Raw genomic sequence first — 17,962 nt, forward strand, 5'->3', positions numbered from 1 at the left:
AGGCATAAAGCCAACTGCAGTGCCCTTTCCTCATCCGACCACCCCCTAAAATGAGCTAACAGTTCAAACTGAGCATGAAAAGCTTCCCAATCCGCCTTACCGGAATACGTCGGGGTCTTAACAGATACGGACGCAGCCGGGAACTGGGCGCCGCCATGTTTGTTTACATCCTGAGCCCCAGATTCCTCGTCACGCCGCGTCGACGTCGCCACTTCAGTCCGCCCACCAGAATCTGCGCGAAATACACTCGACGAAGCACTCATGCCCGCTTCAGCCACCATCACTCTAACGTCCTCCCTCAAGCGGCCTCTGCGCTCCGACGCCCTGGCGATCTCCTCAGACAGAACCCCCGACGTCCATTCACACGCACCTCCTTGGCCATAATCGTCCCCTACCTCCACCTTCACTTTCGGATTCCCTCGAAGCATTTTCAATCCCCGTTCTCACCTACGGTAGCTAGCCACATAAGTCAGCTAGCTAGCTGGCTAACTTGTATCAACGTTTTTACTTCTGACACCAATGTAATGACCTGACTAGATCATAAATGAACAATTGTCCAGACAGAGGCTTGAGTTTGCGAATTGACGGTTTATTGAACCAACTTTACACAGGCTACTGTTTGGGCCGTAGCACACGCCAAATAGATGACAGATAACCCACAAGCCAATCGTGACCTTCTCTTGTGAAGCCCAGACGTAAGAGAGAGAGAACAAAGGCTGAACCTGGTCTTAACTTCCAATGCCCAACCCCCCTCCACGCCACTCCGCCAACCACCAGGATGCCCGGCATCAGAACATTCCAGGCATTCCCGTGATTGGCAGATAGCAGGTTGATTGACATGTCGGACCCCGCGAACACCGGGTACTGGTCAGTACAACACAACCACCTCCTAGCCTAGCACATAACACACAGCTGTCTGTGCGGGTCGCTACAATATGTTAGCAGAAAGCACAGTTTGAATCATTAGCCATGTACATGTTAGCAGAGAGCACAGTTTGAATCATTAGCCATGTATATGTTGGCAGAGAGCACAGTTTGAATCATTAGCTGTACCTGTTAGCAGAGAGCACTGTTTGAATCATTAGCCGTGTACATGTCAGCAGAGAGCACCGTTTGAATCATTAGCCATGTATATGTTAGCGGAGAACAACATTTGAATCATTAGCCGTGTACATGTTAGCAGAGAGCACCATTTGAATCATTGCCACCAATGCTCCTTATATGATGCATCACTGCACTGCACCACTCCTATGTAAACTGGCCATCTCTGTATACTACATTCAAGACCCACCGGTTGATGCTAATTTCTAAAGCCCTCTTAGGCCTCACTCCCCCCTACCTGAGATACCTATTGCAACACTCATCCTCCACATCAGGGGTGTCATACAGCCCATTCAATCCGGCCCTAGGGTGGTTTGAGTGAAAAATGTATAAAATAACAAATACGACCTAAATCAACATTGAAATTACTAAAACCAGATGGAAACTGTAGAAATTATAATGGACCTACATTTATAGTCTACTCACTCTGTCCATCTTGAAAACAGTCATTTATATTCCCTTCACTCTGTCCAGCTTGCTAACAGACATTTATCATCTCTTCACTCTGTCCAGCATGCTAACAGTCATTTATAGTCCCTTCACTCTGTCCAGCTTGCTAGCAGTCATTTATAGTCCCTTCACTCTGTCCAGCATGCTAACAGTCATTTATAGTCCCTTCACTCTGTCCAGCTTGCTAGCAGTCATTTATAGTCCCTTCACTCTGTCCAGCTTGCTAGCAGTCATTTATCATCTCTTCACTCTGTCCAGCATGCTAACAGACATTTATCATCTCTTCACTCTGTCCAGCTTGACAACAGTCATTTATAGTCCCTTCACTCTGTCCAGCTTGCTAGCAGTCATTTATCATCTCTTCACTCTGTCCAGCATGCTAACAGACATTTATCATATCTTCACTCTGTCCAGCTTGCTAGCAGTCATTTATAGTCCCTTCACTCTGTCCAGCTTGCTAGCAGTCATTTATCATCTCTTCACTCTGTCCAACATGCTAACAGTCATTGATCATCTCTTCACTCTGTCCAGCATGCTAACAGACATTTATCATCTCTTCACTCTGTCCAGCTTGACAACAGTCATTTATAGTCCCTTCACTCTGTCCAGCTTGCTAGCAGTCATTTATCATCTCTTCACTCTGTCCAGCATGCTAACAGACATTTATCATATCTTCACTCTGTCCAGATTGCTAGCAGTCATTTATAGTCCCTTCACTCTGTCCAGCTTGCTAGCAGTCATTTATCATCTCTTCACTCTGTCCAGCATGCTAACAGTCATTTATCATCTCTTCACTCTGTCCAGCATGCTAACAGACATTTATCATCTCTTCACTCTGTCCAGCTTGACAACAGTCATTTATAGTCCCTTCACTCTGTCCAGCTTGCTAGCAGTCATTTATCATCTCTTCACTCTGTCCAGCATGCTAACAGACATTTATCATCTCTTCACTCTGTCCAGCATGCTAACAGACATTTATCATCTCTTCACTCTGTCCAGCTTGCTAGCAGACATTTATAGTCCCTTCACTCTGTCCAGCATGCTAACAGACATTTATCATCTCTTCACTCTGTCCAGCATGCTAACAGTCATTTATCATCTCTTCACTCTGTCCAGCATGCTAACAGTCATTTATAGTCCCTTCACTCTGTCCAGCTTGACAACAGACATTTATCATCTCTTCACTCTGTCCAGCTTGCTAACAGACATTTATCATCTCTTCACTCTGTCCAGCATGCTAACAGTCATTTATAGTCCCTTCACTCTGTCCAGCATGCTAACAGTCATTTATAGTCCCTTCACTCTGTCCAGCATGCTAACAGACATTTATAGTCCCTTCACTCTGTCCAGCATGCTAACAGACATTTATCAACTCTTCACTCTGTCCAGCTTGACAAAAGTCATTTATAGTCCCTTCACTCTGTCCAGCTTGCTAGCAGTCATTTATCATCTCTTCACTCTGTCCAGCATGCTAACAGTCATTTATAGTCCCTTCACTCTGTCCAGCATGCTAACATACATTTATCATCTCTTCACTCTGTCCAGCATGCTAACAGACATTTATAGTCCCTTCACTCTGTCCAGCATGCTAACAGACATTTATAGTCCCTTCACTCTGTCCAGCATGCTAACAGACATTTATCATCTCTTCACTCTGTCCAGCATGCTAACAGACATTTATCATCTCTTCACTCTGTCCAGCTTGCTAACAGACATTTATCATCTCTTCACTCTGTCCAGCATGCTAACAGTCATTTATAGTCCCTTCACTCTGTCCAGCATGCTAACAGTCATTTATAGTCCCTTCACTCTGTCCAGCATGCTAACAGACATTTATAGTGCCTTCACTCTGTCCAGCATGCTAACAGACATTTATCATCTCTTCACTCTGTCCAGCTTGACAACAGTCATTTATAGTCCCTTCACTCTGTCCAGCTTGCTAGCAGTCATTTATCATCTCTTCACTCTGTCCAGCATGCTAACAGTCATTTATAGTCCCTTCACTCTGTCCAGCATGCTAACAGACATTTATATTCCCTTCACTCTGTCCAGCATACTAACAGACATTTATCATCTCTTCACTCTGTCCAGCATGACAACAGTCATTTATAGTCCCTTCACTCTGTCCAGCTTGCTAGCAGTCATTTATCATCTCTTCACTCTGTCCAGCATGCTAACAGTCATTTATAGTCCCTTCACTCTGTCCAGCATGCTAACAGACATTTATCATCTCTTCACTCTGTCCAGCATGCTAACAGACATTTATAGTCCCTTCACTCTGTCCAGCATGCTAACAGTCATTTATAGTCCCTTCACTCTGTCCAGCATGCTAACAGTCATTTATAGTCCCTTCACTCTGTCCAGCATGCTAACAGACATTTATAGTGCCTTCACTCTGTCCAGCATGCTAACAGACATTTATCATCTCTTCACTCTGTCCAGCTTGACAACAGTCATTTATAGTCCCTTCACTCTGTCCAGCTTGCTAGCAGTCATTTATCATCTCTTCACTCTGTCCAGCATGCTAACAGTCATTTATAGTCCCTTCACTCTGTCCAGCATGCTAACAGACATTTATATTCCCTTCACTCTGTCCAGCATACTAACAGACATTTATCATCTCTTCACTCTGTCCAGCTTGACAACAGTCATTTATAGTCCCTTCACTCTGTCCAGCTTGCTAGCAGTCATTTATCATCTCTTCACTCTGTCCAGCATGCTAACAGTCATTTATAGTCCCTTCACTCTGTCCAGCATGCTAACAGACATTTATCATCTCTTCACTCTGTCCAGCATGCTAACAGACATTTATAGTCTCTTCACTCTGTCCAGCATGCTAACAGACATTTATAGTCTCTTCACTCTGTCCAGCTTGACAACAGTCATTTATAATCTCTTCACTCTGTCCAGCATGCTAACAGACATTTATCATCTCTTCACTCTGTCCAGCTTGCTAACAGTCATTTATAATCTCTTCACTCTGTCCAGCATGCTAACAGACATTTATCATCTCTTCACTCTGTCCAGCATGCTAACAGTCATTTATCATCTCTTCACTCTGTCCAGCATGCTAACAGTCATTTATAGTCCCTTCACTCTGTCCAGCATGCTAACAGTCATTTATAGTCCCTTCACTCTGTCCAGCTTGACAACAGTCATTTATAGTCCCTTCACTCTGTCCAGCTTGCTAGCAGTCATTTATCATCTCTTCACTCTGTCCAGCATGCTAACAGTCATTTATAGTCCCTTCACTCTGTCCAGCATGCTAACAGACATTTATATTCCCTTCACTCTGTCCAGCATACTAACAGACATTTATCATCTCTTCACTCTGTCCAGCTTGCTAACAGACATTTATCATCTCTTCACTCTGTCCAGCATGCTAACAGACATTTATAGTCCCTTCACTCTGTCCAGCATGCTAACAGACATTTATCAACTCTTCACTCTGTCCAGCTTGACAACAGTCATTTATAGTCCCTTCACTCTGTCCAGCTTGCTAGCAGTCATTTATCATCTCTTCACTCTGTCCAGCATGCTAACAGTCATTTATAGTCCCTTCACTCTGTCCAGCATGCTAACAGACATTTATCATCTCTTCACTCTGTCCAGCATGCTAACAGACATTTATAGTCCCTTCACTCTGTCCAGCATGCTAACAGACATTTATAGTCCCTTCACTCTGTCCAGCATGCTAACAGACATTTATCATCTCTTCACTCTGTCCAGCATGCTAACAGTCATTTATAGTCCCTTCACTCTGTCCAGCATGCTAACAGTCATTTATAGTCCCTTCACTCTGTCCAGCATGCTAACAGACATTTATAGTCCCTTCACTCTGTCCAGCATGCTAACAGACATTTATCATCTCTTCACTCTGTCCAGCTTGACAACAGTCATTTATAGTCCCTTCACTCTGTCCAGCTTGCTAGCAGTCATTTATCATCTCTTCACTCTGTCCAGCATGCTAACAGTCATTTATAGTCCCTTCACTCTGTCCAGCATGCTAACAGACATTTATATTCCCTTCACTCTGTCCAGCATACTAACAGACATTTATCATCTCTTCACTCTGTCCAGCTTGACAACAGTCATTTATAGTCCCTTCACTCTGTCCAGCTTGCTAGCAGTCATTTATCATCTCTTCACTCTGTCCAGCATGCTAACAGTCATTTATAGTCCCTTCACTCTGTCCAGCATGCTAACAGACATTTATCATCTCTTCACTCTGTCCAGCATGCTAACAGACATTTATAGTCTCTTCACTCTGTCCAGCATGCTAACAGACATTTATAGTCTCTTCACTCTGTCCAGCTTGACAACAGTCATTTATAGTCCCTTCACTCTGTCCAACATGCTAACAGACATTTATAGTCCCTTCACTCTGTCCAACATGCTAACAGACATTTATAGTCTCTTCACTCTGTCCAGCATGCTAACAGTCATTTATCATCTCTTCACTCTGTCCAGCTTGCTAACAGTCATTTATAATCTTTTCACTCTGTCCAGCATGCTAACAGACATTTATCATCTCTTCACTCTGTCCAGCATGCTAACAGTCATTTATCATCTCTTCACTCTGTCCAGCATGCTAACAGTCATTTATAGTCCCTTCACTCTGTCCAGCATGCTAACAGTCATTTATAGTCCCTTCACTCTGTCCAGCTTGACAACAGTCATTTATAGTCCCTTCACTCTGTCCAGCTTGCTAGCAGTCATTTATCATCTCTTCACTCTGTCCAGCATGCTAACAGACATTTATCATCTCTTCACTCTGTCCAGCATGCTAACAGACATTTATCATCTCTTCACTCTGTCCAGCATGCTAACAGTCATTTATAGTCCCTTCACTCTGTCCAGCTTGACAACAGTCATTTATAGTCCCTTCACTCTGTCCAGCTTGCTAGCAGTCATTTATCATCTCTTCTCTCTGTCCAGCATGCTAGCAGTCATTTATCATCTCTTCACTCTGTCCAGCTTGACAACAGTCATTTATAGTCCCTTCACTCTGTCCAGCTTGCTAGCAGTCATGTATCATCTCTTCACTGTCCAGCATGCTAACAGACATTTATCATCTCTTCACTCTGTCCAGCTTGACAACAGTCATTTATAGTCCCATCACTCTGTCCAGCTTGCTAGCAGCCATTTATCATCTCTTCACTGTCCAGCATGCTAACAGACATTTATCATCTCTTCACTCTGTCCAGCTTGCTAGCAGTCATTTATAGTCCCTTCACTCTGTCCAGCATGCTAACAGACATTTATCATCTCTTCACTCTGTCCAGCATGCTAGCAGTCATTTATAGTCCCTTCACTCTGTCCAGCATGCTAACAGACATTTATCATCTCTTCACTCTGTCCAGCTTGACAACAGTCATTTATAGTCCCTTCACTCTGTCCAGCTTGCTAGCAGTCATTTATCATCTCTTCACTCTGTCCAGCATGCTAACAGACATTTATAGTCCCTTCACTCTGTCCAGCATGCTAACAGTCATTTATCATCTCTTCACTCTGTCCAGCATGCTAACAGTCATTTATAGTCCCTTCACTCTGTCCAGCATGCTAACAGACATTTATCATCTCTTCACTCTGTCCAGCTTGACAACAGTCATTTATAGTCCCTTCACTCTGTCCAGCTTGCTAGCAGTCATTTATCATCTCTTCACTCTGTCCAGCATGCTAACAGTCATTTATAGTCCCTTCACTCTGTCCAGCATGCTAACAGACATTTATCATCTCTTCACTCTGTCCAGCATGCTAACAGACATTTATAGTCTCTTCACTCTGTCCAGCATGCTAACAGACATTTATAGTCTCTTCACTCTGTCCAGCTTGACAACAGTCATTTATAGTCCCTTCACTCTGTCCAACATGCTAACAGACATTTATAGTCCCTTCACTCTGTCCAACATGCTAACAGACATTTATAGTCTCTTCACTCTGTCCAGCATGCTAACAGTCATTTATCATCTCTTCACTCTGTCCAGCTTGCTAACAGTCATTTATAATCTTTTCACTCTGTCCAGCATGCTAACAGACATTTATCATCTCTTCACTCTGTCCAGCATGCTAACAGTCATTTATCATCTCTTCACTCTGTCCAGCATGCTAATAGTCATTTATAGTCCCTTCACTCTGTCCAGCATGCTAACAGTCATTTATAGTCCCTTCACTCTGTCCAGCTTGACAACAGTCATTTATAGTCCCTTCACTCTGTCCAGCTTGCTAGCAGTCATTTATCATCTCTTCACTCTGTCCAGCATGCTAACAGACATTTATCATCTCTTCACTCTGTCCAGCATGCTAACAGACATTTATCATCTCTTCACTCTGTCCAGCATGCTAACAGTCATTTATAGTCCCTTCACTCTGTCCAGCTTGACAACAGTCATTTATAGTCCCTTCACTCTGTCCAGCTTGCTAGCAGTCATTTATCATCTCTTCACTCTGTCCAGCATGCTAGCAGTCATTTATCATCTCTTCACTCTGTCCAGCTTGACAACAGTCATTTATAGTCCCTTCACTCTGTCCAGCTTGCTAGCAGTCATTTATCATCTCTTCACTGTCCAGCATGCTAACAGACATTTATCATCTCTTCACTCTGTCCAGCTTGACAACAGTCATTTATAGTCCCATCACTCTGTCCAGCTTGCTAGCAGCCATTTATCATCTCTTCACTGTCCAGCATGCTAACAGACATTTATCATCTCTTCACTCTGTCCAGCTTGCTAGTAGTCATTTATAGTCCCTTCACTCTGTCCAGCATGCTAACAGACATTTATCATCTCTTCACTCTGTCCAGCATGCTAGCAGTCATTTATAGTCCCTTCACTCTGTCCAGCATGCTAACAGACATTTATCATCTCTTCACTCTGTCCAGCTTAACAACAGTCATTTATAGTCCCTTCACTCTGTCCAGCTTGCTAGCAGTCATTTATCATCTCTTCACTCTGTCCAGCATGCTAACAGTCATTTATAGTCCCTTCACTCTGTCCAGCATGCTAACAGACATTTATCATCTCTTCACTCTGTCCAGCATGCTAACAGACATTTATAGTCTCTTCACTCTGTCCAGCATGCTAACAGACATTTATAGTCTCTTCACTCTGTCCAGCTTGACAACAGTCATTTATAGTCCCTTCACTCTGTCCAACATGCTAACAGACATTTATAGTCCCTTCACTCTGTCCAACATGCTAACAGACATTTATAGTCTCTTCACTCTGTCCAGCATGCTAACAGTCATTTATCATCTCTTCACTCTGTCCAGCATGCTAACAGACATTTATCATCTCTTCACTCTGTCCAGCATGCTAACAGTCATTTATCATCTCTTCACTCTGTCCAGCATGCTAACAGTCATTTATAGTCCCTTCACTCTGTCCAGCATGCTAACAGTCATTTATAGTCCCTTCACTCTGTCCAGCTTGACAACAGTCATTTATAGTCCCTTCACTCTGTCCAGCTTGCTAACAGACATTTATCATCTCTTCACTCTGTCCAGCATGCTAACAGTCATTTATAGTCCCTTCACTCTGTCCAGCTTGACAACAGTCATTTATAGTCCCTTCACTCTGTCCAGCTTGCTAGCAGTCATTTATCATCTCTTCACTCTGTCCAGCATGCTAGCAGTCATTTATCATCTCTTCACTCTGTCCAGCTTGACAACAGTCATTTATAGTCCCTTCACTCTGTCCAGCTTGCTAGCAGTCATTTATCATCTCTTCACTGTCCAGCATGCTAACAGACATTTATCATCTCTTCACTCTGTCCAGCTTGACAACAGTCATTTATAGTCCCATCACTCTGTCCAGCTTGCTAGCAGTCATTTATCATCTCTTCACTGTCCAGCATGCTAACAGACATTTATCATCTCTTCACTCTGTCCAGCTTGCTAGCAGTCATTTATAGTCCCTTCACTCTGTCCAGCATGCTAACAGACATTTATCATCTCTTCACTCTGTCCAGCATGCTAGCAGTCATTTATAGTCCCTTCACTCTGTCCAGCATGCTAACAGACATTTATAGTCCCTTCACTCTGTCCAGCATGCTAACAGACATTTATAGTCTCTTATCTCTGTCCAGCATGCTAACAGACATTTATAGTCCCTTCACTCTGTCCAGTATGCTAACAGACATTTATCATCTCTTCACTCTGTCCAGCATGCTAACAGACATTTATCATCTCTTCACTCTGTCCAGCTTGACAACAGTCATTTATAGTCCCTTCACTCTGTCCAGCTTGCTAGCAGTCATTTATCATCCCTTCACTCTGTCCAGCATGCTAACAGTCATTTATCATCTCTTCACTCTGTCCAGCATGCTAACAGACATTTATCATCTCTTCACTCTGTCCAGCATGCTAACAGTCATTTATAGTCCCTTCACTCTGTCCAGCATGCTAACAGACATTTATCATCTCTTCACTCTGTCCAGCTTGACAACAGTCATTTATAGTCCCTTCACTCTGTCCAGCTTGCTAGCAGTCATTTATCATCTCTTCACTCTGTCCAGCATGCTAACAGACATTTATAGTCCCTTCACTCTGTCCAGCTTGCTAACAGACATTTATCATCTCTTCACTCTGTCCAGCATGCTAACAGACATTTATCATCCCTTCACTCTGTCCAGCATGCTAACAGTCATTTATCATCTCTTCACTCTGTCTAGCTTGACAACAGTCATTTATAGTCTCTTCACTCTGTCCAGCATGCTAACAGACATTTATCATCTCTTCACTCTGTCCAGCATGCTAACAGTCATTTATAGTCCCTTCACTCTGTCCAGCATGCTAACAGTCATTTATAGTCCCTTCACTCTGTCCAGCATGCTGACAGACATTTATAGTCCCTTCACTCTGTCCAGCATGCTAACAGACATTTATAGTCCCTTCACTCTGTCCAGCATGCTAACAGTCATTTATCATCTCTTCACTCTGTCTAGCTTGACAACAGTCATTTATAGTCTCTTCACTCTGTCCAGCATGCTAACAGACATTTATCATCTCTTCACTCTGTCCAGCATGCTAACAGTCATTTATAGTCCCTTCACTCTGTCCAGCATGCTAACAGTCATTTATAGTCCCTTCACTCTGTCCAGCATGCTAACAGACATTCATAGTCCCTTCACTCTGTCCAGCATGCTAACAGTCATTTATCATCTCTTCACTCTGTCCATCTTGACAACAGTCATTTATAGTCCCTTCACTCTGTCCAGCTTGCTAGCAGTCATTTATCATCTCTTCACTCTGTCCAGCATGCTAACAGTCATTTATTGTCCCTTCACTCTGTCCAGCATGCTAACAGACATTTATCATCTCTTCACTCTGTCCAGCATGCTAACAGACATTTATAGTCTCTTCACTCTGTCCAGCATGCTAACAGACATTTATAGTCTCTTCACTCTGTCCAGCTTGACAACAGTCATTTATTGTCCCTTCACTCTGTCCAACATGCTAACAGACATTTATAGTCCCTTCACTCTGTCCAACATGCTAACAGACATTTATAGTCTCTTCACTCTGTCCAGCTTGCTAACAGTCATTTATCATCTCTTCACTCTGTCCAGCATGCTAACAGACATGTATCATCTCTTCACTCTGTCCAGCATGCTAACAGTCATTTATCATCTCTTCACTCTGTCCAGCTTGCTAACAGTCATTTATCATCTCTTCACTCTGTCCAGCATGCTAACAGACATTTATCATCTCTTCACTCTGTCCAGCATGCTAACAGACATTTATCATCTCTTCACTCTGTCCAGCATGCTAACAGTCATTTATAGTCCCTTCACTCTGTCCAGCTTGACAACAGTCATTTATAGTCCCTTCACTCTGTCCAGCTTGACAACAGTCATTTATAGTCCCTTCACTCTGTCCAGCTTGCTAGCAGTCATTTATCATCTCTTCACTCTGTCCAGCATGCTAACAGTCATTTATAGTCCCTTCACTCTGTCCAGCTTGACACCAGTCATTTATAGTCCCTTCACTCTGTCCAGCTTGCTAGCAGTCATTTATCATCTCTTCACTCTGTCCAGCATGCTAACAGTCATTTATAGTCCCTTCACTCTGTCCAGCATGCTAACAGACATTTATAGTCCCTTCACTCTGTCCAGCATGCTAACAGACATTTATCATCTATTCACTCTGTCCAGCTTGACAACAGTCATTTATAGTCCCTTCACTCTGTCCAGCTTGCTAGCAGTCATTTATCATCTCTTCACTCTGTCCAGCATGCTAACAGTCATTTATAGTCCCTTCACTCTGTCCAGCATGCTAACAGACATTTATCATCTCTTCACTCTGTCCAGCATGCTAACAGACATTTATAGTCTCTTCACTCTGTCCAGCATGCTAACAGACATTTATAGTCTCTTCACTCTGTCCAGCTTGACAACAGTCATTTATAGTCCCTTCACTCTGTCCAACATGCTAACAGACATTTATAGTCCCTTCACTCTGTCCAACATGCTAACAGACATTTATAGTCTCTTCTTTCTGTCCAGCATGCTAACAGACATTTATCATCTCTTCACTCTGTCCAGCTTGACAACAGTCATTTATAGTCCCTTCACTCTGTCCAGCTTGCTAGCAGTCATTTATCATCTCTTCACTCTGTCCAGCATGCTAACAGACATTTATAGTCCCTTCACTCTGTCCAGCTTGCTAACAGACATTTATCATCTCTTCACTCTGTCCAGCATGCTAACAGACATTTATCATCCCTTCACTCTGTCCAGCTTGCTAGCAGTCATTTATCATCTCTTCACTCTGTCCAGCATGCTAACAGACATTTATAGTCCCTTCACTCTGTCCAGCTTGCTAACAGACATTTATCATCTCTTCACTCTGTCCAGCATGCTAACAGACATTTATCATCCCTTCACTCTGTCCAGCATGCTAACAGTCATTTATCATCTCTTCACTCTGTCTAGCTTGACAACAGTCATTTATAGTCTCTTCACTCTGTCCAGCATGCTAACAGACATTTATCATCTCTTCACTCTGTCCAGCATGCTAACAGTCATTTATAGTCCCTTCACTCTGTCCAGCATGCTAACAGTCATGTATAGTCCCTTCACTCTGTCCAGCATGCTAACAGACATTTATAGTCCCTTCACTCTGTCCAGCATGCTAACAGACATGTAACATCTCTTCACTCTGTCCAGCTTGACAACAGTCATTTATAGTCCCTTCACTCTGTCCAGCTTGCTAGCAGTCATTTATCATCTCTTCACTCTGTCCAGCATGCTAACAGTCATTTATAGTCCCTTCACTCTGTCCAGCATGCTAACAGACATTTATAGTCCCTTCACTCTGTCCAGCATGCTAACAGTCATTTATCATCTCTTCACTCTGTCTAGCTTGACAACAGTCATTTATAGTCTCTTCACTCTGTCCAGCATGCTAACAGACATTTATCATCTCTTCACTCTGTCCAGCATGCTAACAGTCATTTATAGTCCCTTCACTCTGTCCAGCATGCTAACAGACATTTATCATCTCTTCACTCTGTCCAGCATGCTAACAGACATTTATAGTCTCTTCACTCTGTCCAGCATGCTAACAGACATTTATAGTCTCTTCACTCTGTCCAGCTTGACAACAGTCATTTATAGTCCCTTCACTCTGTCCAACATGCTAACAGACATTTATAGTCCCTTCACTCTGTCCAACATGCTGACAGACATTTATAGTCTCTTCACTCTGTCCAGCTTGCTAACAGTCATTTATCATCTCTTCACTCTGTCCAGCATGCTAACAGACATGTATCATCTCTTCACTCTGTCCAGCATGCTAACAGTCATTTATCATCTCTTCACTCTGTCCAGCTTGCTAACAGTCATTTATCATCTCTTCACTCTGTCCAGCATGCTAACAGACATTTATCATCTCTTCACTCTGTCCAGCATGCTAACAGACATTTATAGTCTCTTCACTCTGTCCAGCATGCTAACAGACATTTATAGTCTCTTCACTCTGTCCAGCTTGACAACAGTCATTTATAGTCCCTTCACTCTGTCCAACATGCTAACAGACATTTATAGTCCCTTCACTCTGTCCAACATGCTAACAGACATTTATAGTCTCTTCACTCTGTCCAGCTTGCTAACAGTCATTTATCATCTCTTCACTCTGTCCAGCATGCTAACAGACATGTATCATCTCTTCACTCTGTCCAGCATGCTAACAGTCATTTATCATCTCTTCACTCTGTCCAGCTTGCTAACAGTCATTTATCATCTCTTCACTCTGTCCAGCATGCTAACAGACATTTATCATCTCTTCACTCTGTCCAGCATGCTAACAGACATTTATAGTCTCTTCACTCTGTCCAGCATGCTAACAGACATTTATAGTCTCTTCACTCTGTCCAGCTTGACAACAGTCATTTATAGTCCCTTCACTCTGTCCAACATGCTAACAGACATTTATAGTCCCTTCACTCTGTCCAACATGCTAACAGACATTTATAGTCTCTTCACTCTGTCCAGCTTTCTAACAGTCATTTATCATCTCTTCACTCTGTCCAGCATGCTAACAGACATTTATCATCTCTTCACTCTGTCCAGCATGCTAACAGTCATTTATCATCTCTTCACTCTGTCCAGCTTGCTAACAGTCATTTATCATCTCTTCACTCTGTCCAGCATGCTAACAGACATTTATCATCTCTTCACTCTGTCCAGCATGCTAACAGACATTTATCATCTCTTCACTCTGTCCAGCATGCTAACAGTCATTTATAGTCCCTTCACTCTGTCCAGCTTGACAACAGTCATTTATAGTCCCTTCACTCTGTCCAGCTTGCTAGCAGTCATTGATCATCTCTTCACTCTGTCCAGCATGCTAACAGTCATTTATAGTCCCTTCACTCTGTCCAGCTTGACAGCAGTCATTTATAGTCCCTTCACTCTGTCCAGCTTGCTAGCAGTCATTTATCATCTCTTCACTCTGTCCAGCATGCTAACAGACATTTATCATCTCTTCACTCTGTCCAGCATGCTAGCAGTCATTTATAGTCCCTTCACTCTGTCCAGCATGCTAGCAGTCATTTATCATCTCTTCACTCTGTCCAGCATGCTAGCAGTCATTTATCATCCCTTCACTCTGTCCAGCTTGACAACAGTCATTTATAGTCCCTTCACTCTGTCCAGCTTGCTAGCAGTCATTTATCATCTCTTCACTCTGTCCAGCATGCTAACAGACATTTATCATCTCTTCACTCTGTCCAGCTTGCTAGCAGTCATTTATAGTCCCTTCACTCTGTCCAGCTTGCTAACAGTCATTTATAGTCCCTTCACTCTGTCCAGCATGCTAACAGACATTTATCATCTCTTCACTCTGTCCAGCATGCTAGCAGTCATTTATAGTCCCTTCACTCTGTCCAGCATGCTAACAGACATTTATAGTCCCTTCACTCTGTCCAGCATGCTAGCAGTCATTTATAGTCCCTTCACTCTGTCCAGCATGCTAACAGACATTTATAGTCCCTTCACTCTGTCCAGCTTGCTAGCAGTCATTTATCATCTCTTCACTCTGTCCAGCATGCTAACAGACATTTATCATCTCTTCACTCTGTCCAGCATGCTAGCAGTCATTTATAGTCCCTTCACTCTGTCCAGCATGCTAGCAGTCATTTATCATCTCTTCACTCTGTCCAGCATGCTAGCAGTCATTTATCATCTCTTCACTCTGTCCAGCTTGACAACAGTCATTTATAGTCCCTTCACTCTGTCCAGCATGCTAGCAGTCATTTATCATCTCTTCACTCTGTCCAGCATGCTAACAGACATTTATCATCTCTTCACTCTGTCCAGCTTGCTAGCAGTCATTTATAGTCGCTTCACTCTGTCCAGCTTGCTAACAGTCATTTATAGTCCCTTCACTCTGTCCAGCATGCTAACAGACATTTATCATCTCTACAACCTGCGCAGGCCCCGAGCAAAGACCAATAGACAAGATTCATTACATTTCATTATAGTACAACGGTTTGATTTGTCTAATCTTAGCAATTCCTTCTTAGCTAGCTACACAGCCGTCTTTGTATCATAGATAATTGCGTAATTATCGTATTTCGTCGTCCTAACGCAGTCTACACTGCCCTGCAGCTAGCCAGCTAGCTAACGTCCACCGTTAGCTAGTCCACCGTCTACCGATTAGCAGCACAACTATTACACTCAACTGAACGACTTGATTAGTGTAGTGTTAGCTAGCTACATAGTTGTCTTTGCTGTCTTCGTACCCAAGATAATTGTGTAGTTTAGAGTGTGTAGTTTTATGTCGTCCTTAACATAGGAGACTCTGCTAGCTAGCCAACAGCTAGCCAACGTCTACCGAACAGAACTTCTGCACTCAACAATCCGGTCGCATTTCGCTTCGCTCCACAGGTAGTATCACATTTTTCATTTCATTTCATTACAGTACAACGGCTTGATTTGTTTGATCGTAGCTAGCTACATAGCTAGCTACATAGCCGTCTTTGTATCAAAGATAATTGTGTAGTCTAGAGCGATTTCCTAGGTTAACTAGCCAGCTATTGTCGTTCTTTCAACGCAACGTAACGTAATCATCACTGCTAGCTAGCCAGCTAGCCCCGAATAGCAGCACAGTAGAAACTATTACACTCAACGGAACGACTTGATTAGTGTAGTGTCAACAACGCAGCCAATGCCAACTAGCCTACTTAGTCAACAACGCAGCCTCTGCCAGCTAGCCTACTTCAGCAGTACTGTATCATTTTAATCATTTTAGTCAATAAGATTCTTGCTACGTAAGCTTAACTCTCTGAACACTCGTGACGTGTAGTCCACTTGTCATTCCAATCTCCTTTGCATTAGCGTAGCCTCTTGTGTAGCCTGTCAACTATGTGTCTGTCTATCCCTGTTCTCTCCTCTCTGCACAGACCATACAAACGCTCCACACCGCGTGGCCGCGGCCACCCTAATCTGGTGGTCCCAGCGCGCACGACCCACGTGGAGTTCCAGGTCTCCGGTAGCCTCTGGAACTGCCGATCTGCGGCCAACAAGGCAGAGTTCATCTCCGCCTATGTCTCCCTCCAGTCCCTCGACTTCTTGGCACTGACGGAAACATGGATCACCACAGACAACACTGCTACTCCTACTGCTCTCTCTTCGTCTGCCCACGTGTTCTCGCACACCCCGAGAGCTTCTGGTCAGCGGGGTGGTGGCACCGGGATCCTCATCTCTCCCAAGTGGTCATTCTCTCTTTCTCCCTTACCCATCTGTCTATCGCCTCCTTTGAATTCCATGCTGTCACAGTTACCAGCCCTTTCAAGCTTAACATCCTTATCATTTATCGCCCTCCAGGTTCCTCGGAGAGTTCATCAATGAGCTTGATGCCTTGATAAGCTCCTTTCCTGAGGACGGCTCACCTCTCACAGTTCTGGGCGACTTTAACCTCCCCACGCCTACCTTTGACTCATTCCTCTCTGCCTCCTTCTTTCCACTCCTCTCCTCTTTTGACCTCACCCTCTCACCTTCCCCCTACTCACAAGGCAGGAAATACGCTCGACCTCATCTTTACTAGATGCTGTTCTTCCACTAACCTCGTTGCAACTCCCCTCCAAGTCTCCGACCACTACCTTGTATCCTTTTTCCTCTCGCTCTCATCCAACACTTCCCACACTGCCCCTACTCGGATGGTATCGCGCCGTCCCAACCTTCGCTCTCTCTCCCCCGCTACTCTCTCCTCTTCCATCCTATCATCTCTTCCCTCTGCTCAAACCTTCTCCAACCTATCTCCTGATTCTGCCTCCTCAACCCTCCTCTCCTCCCTTTCTGCATCCTTTGACTCTCTATGTCCCCTATCCTCCAGGCCGGCTCGGTCCTCCCCTCCCGCTCCGTGGCTCGACGACTCATTGCGAGCTCACAGAACAGGGCTCCGGGCAGCCGAGCGGAAATGGAGGAAAACTCGCCTCCCTGCGGACCTGACATCCTTTCACTCCCTCCTCTCTACATTTTCCTCTTCTCTCTCTGCTGCTAAAGCCACTTTCTACCACACTAAATTCCAAGCATCTGCCTCTAACCCTAGGAAGCTCTTTGCAACCTTCTCCTCCCTCCTGAATCCTCCTCCCCTCTCCCCCCCTCCTCCCTCTCTGCAGATGACCGTCAACCATTTTGAAAAGAAGGTCGACGACATCCGATCCTCGTTTGCTAAGTCAAACGACACCGCTGGTTCTGCTCACACTGCCCTACCCTGTGCTCTGACCTCTTTCTTTCCCCTCTCTCTCCAGATGAAATCTCGCGTCTTGTGACGGCCGGCCGCCCTACAACCTGCCCGCTTGACCCTATCCCCTCCTCTCTTCTCCAGACCATTTCCGGAGACCTCCTCCCTTACCTCACCTCGCTCATCAACTCATCCCTGACCGCTGGCTACGTCCCTTCCGTCTTC

The sequence above is a fragment of the Oncorhynchus nerka genome, linkage group LG5 (assembly GCF_034236695.1).
Source record: "Oncorhynchus nerka isolate Pitt River linkage group LG5, Oner_Uvic_2.0, whole genome shotgun sequence".
Classification (NCBI taxonomy): domain Eukaryota; kingdom Metazoa; phylum Chordata; class Actinopteri; order Salmoniformes; family Salmonidae; genus Oncorhynchus; species Oncorhynchus nerka.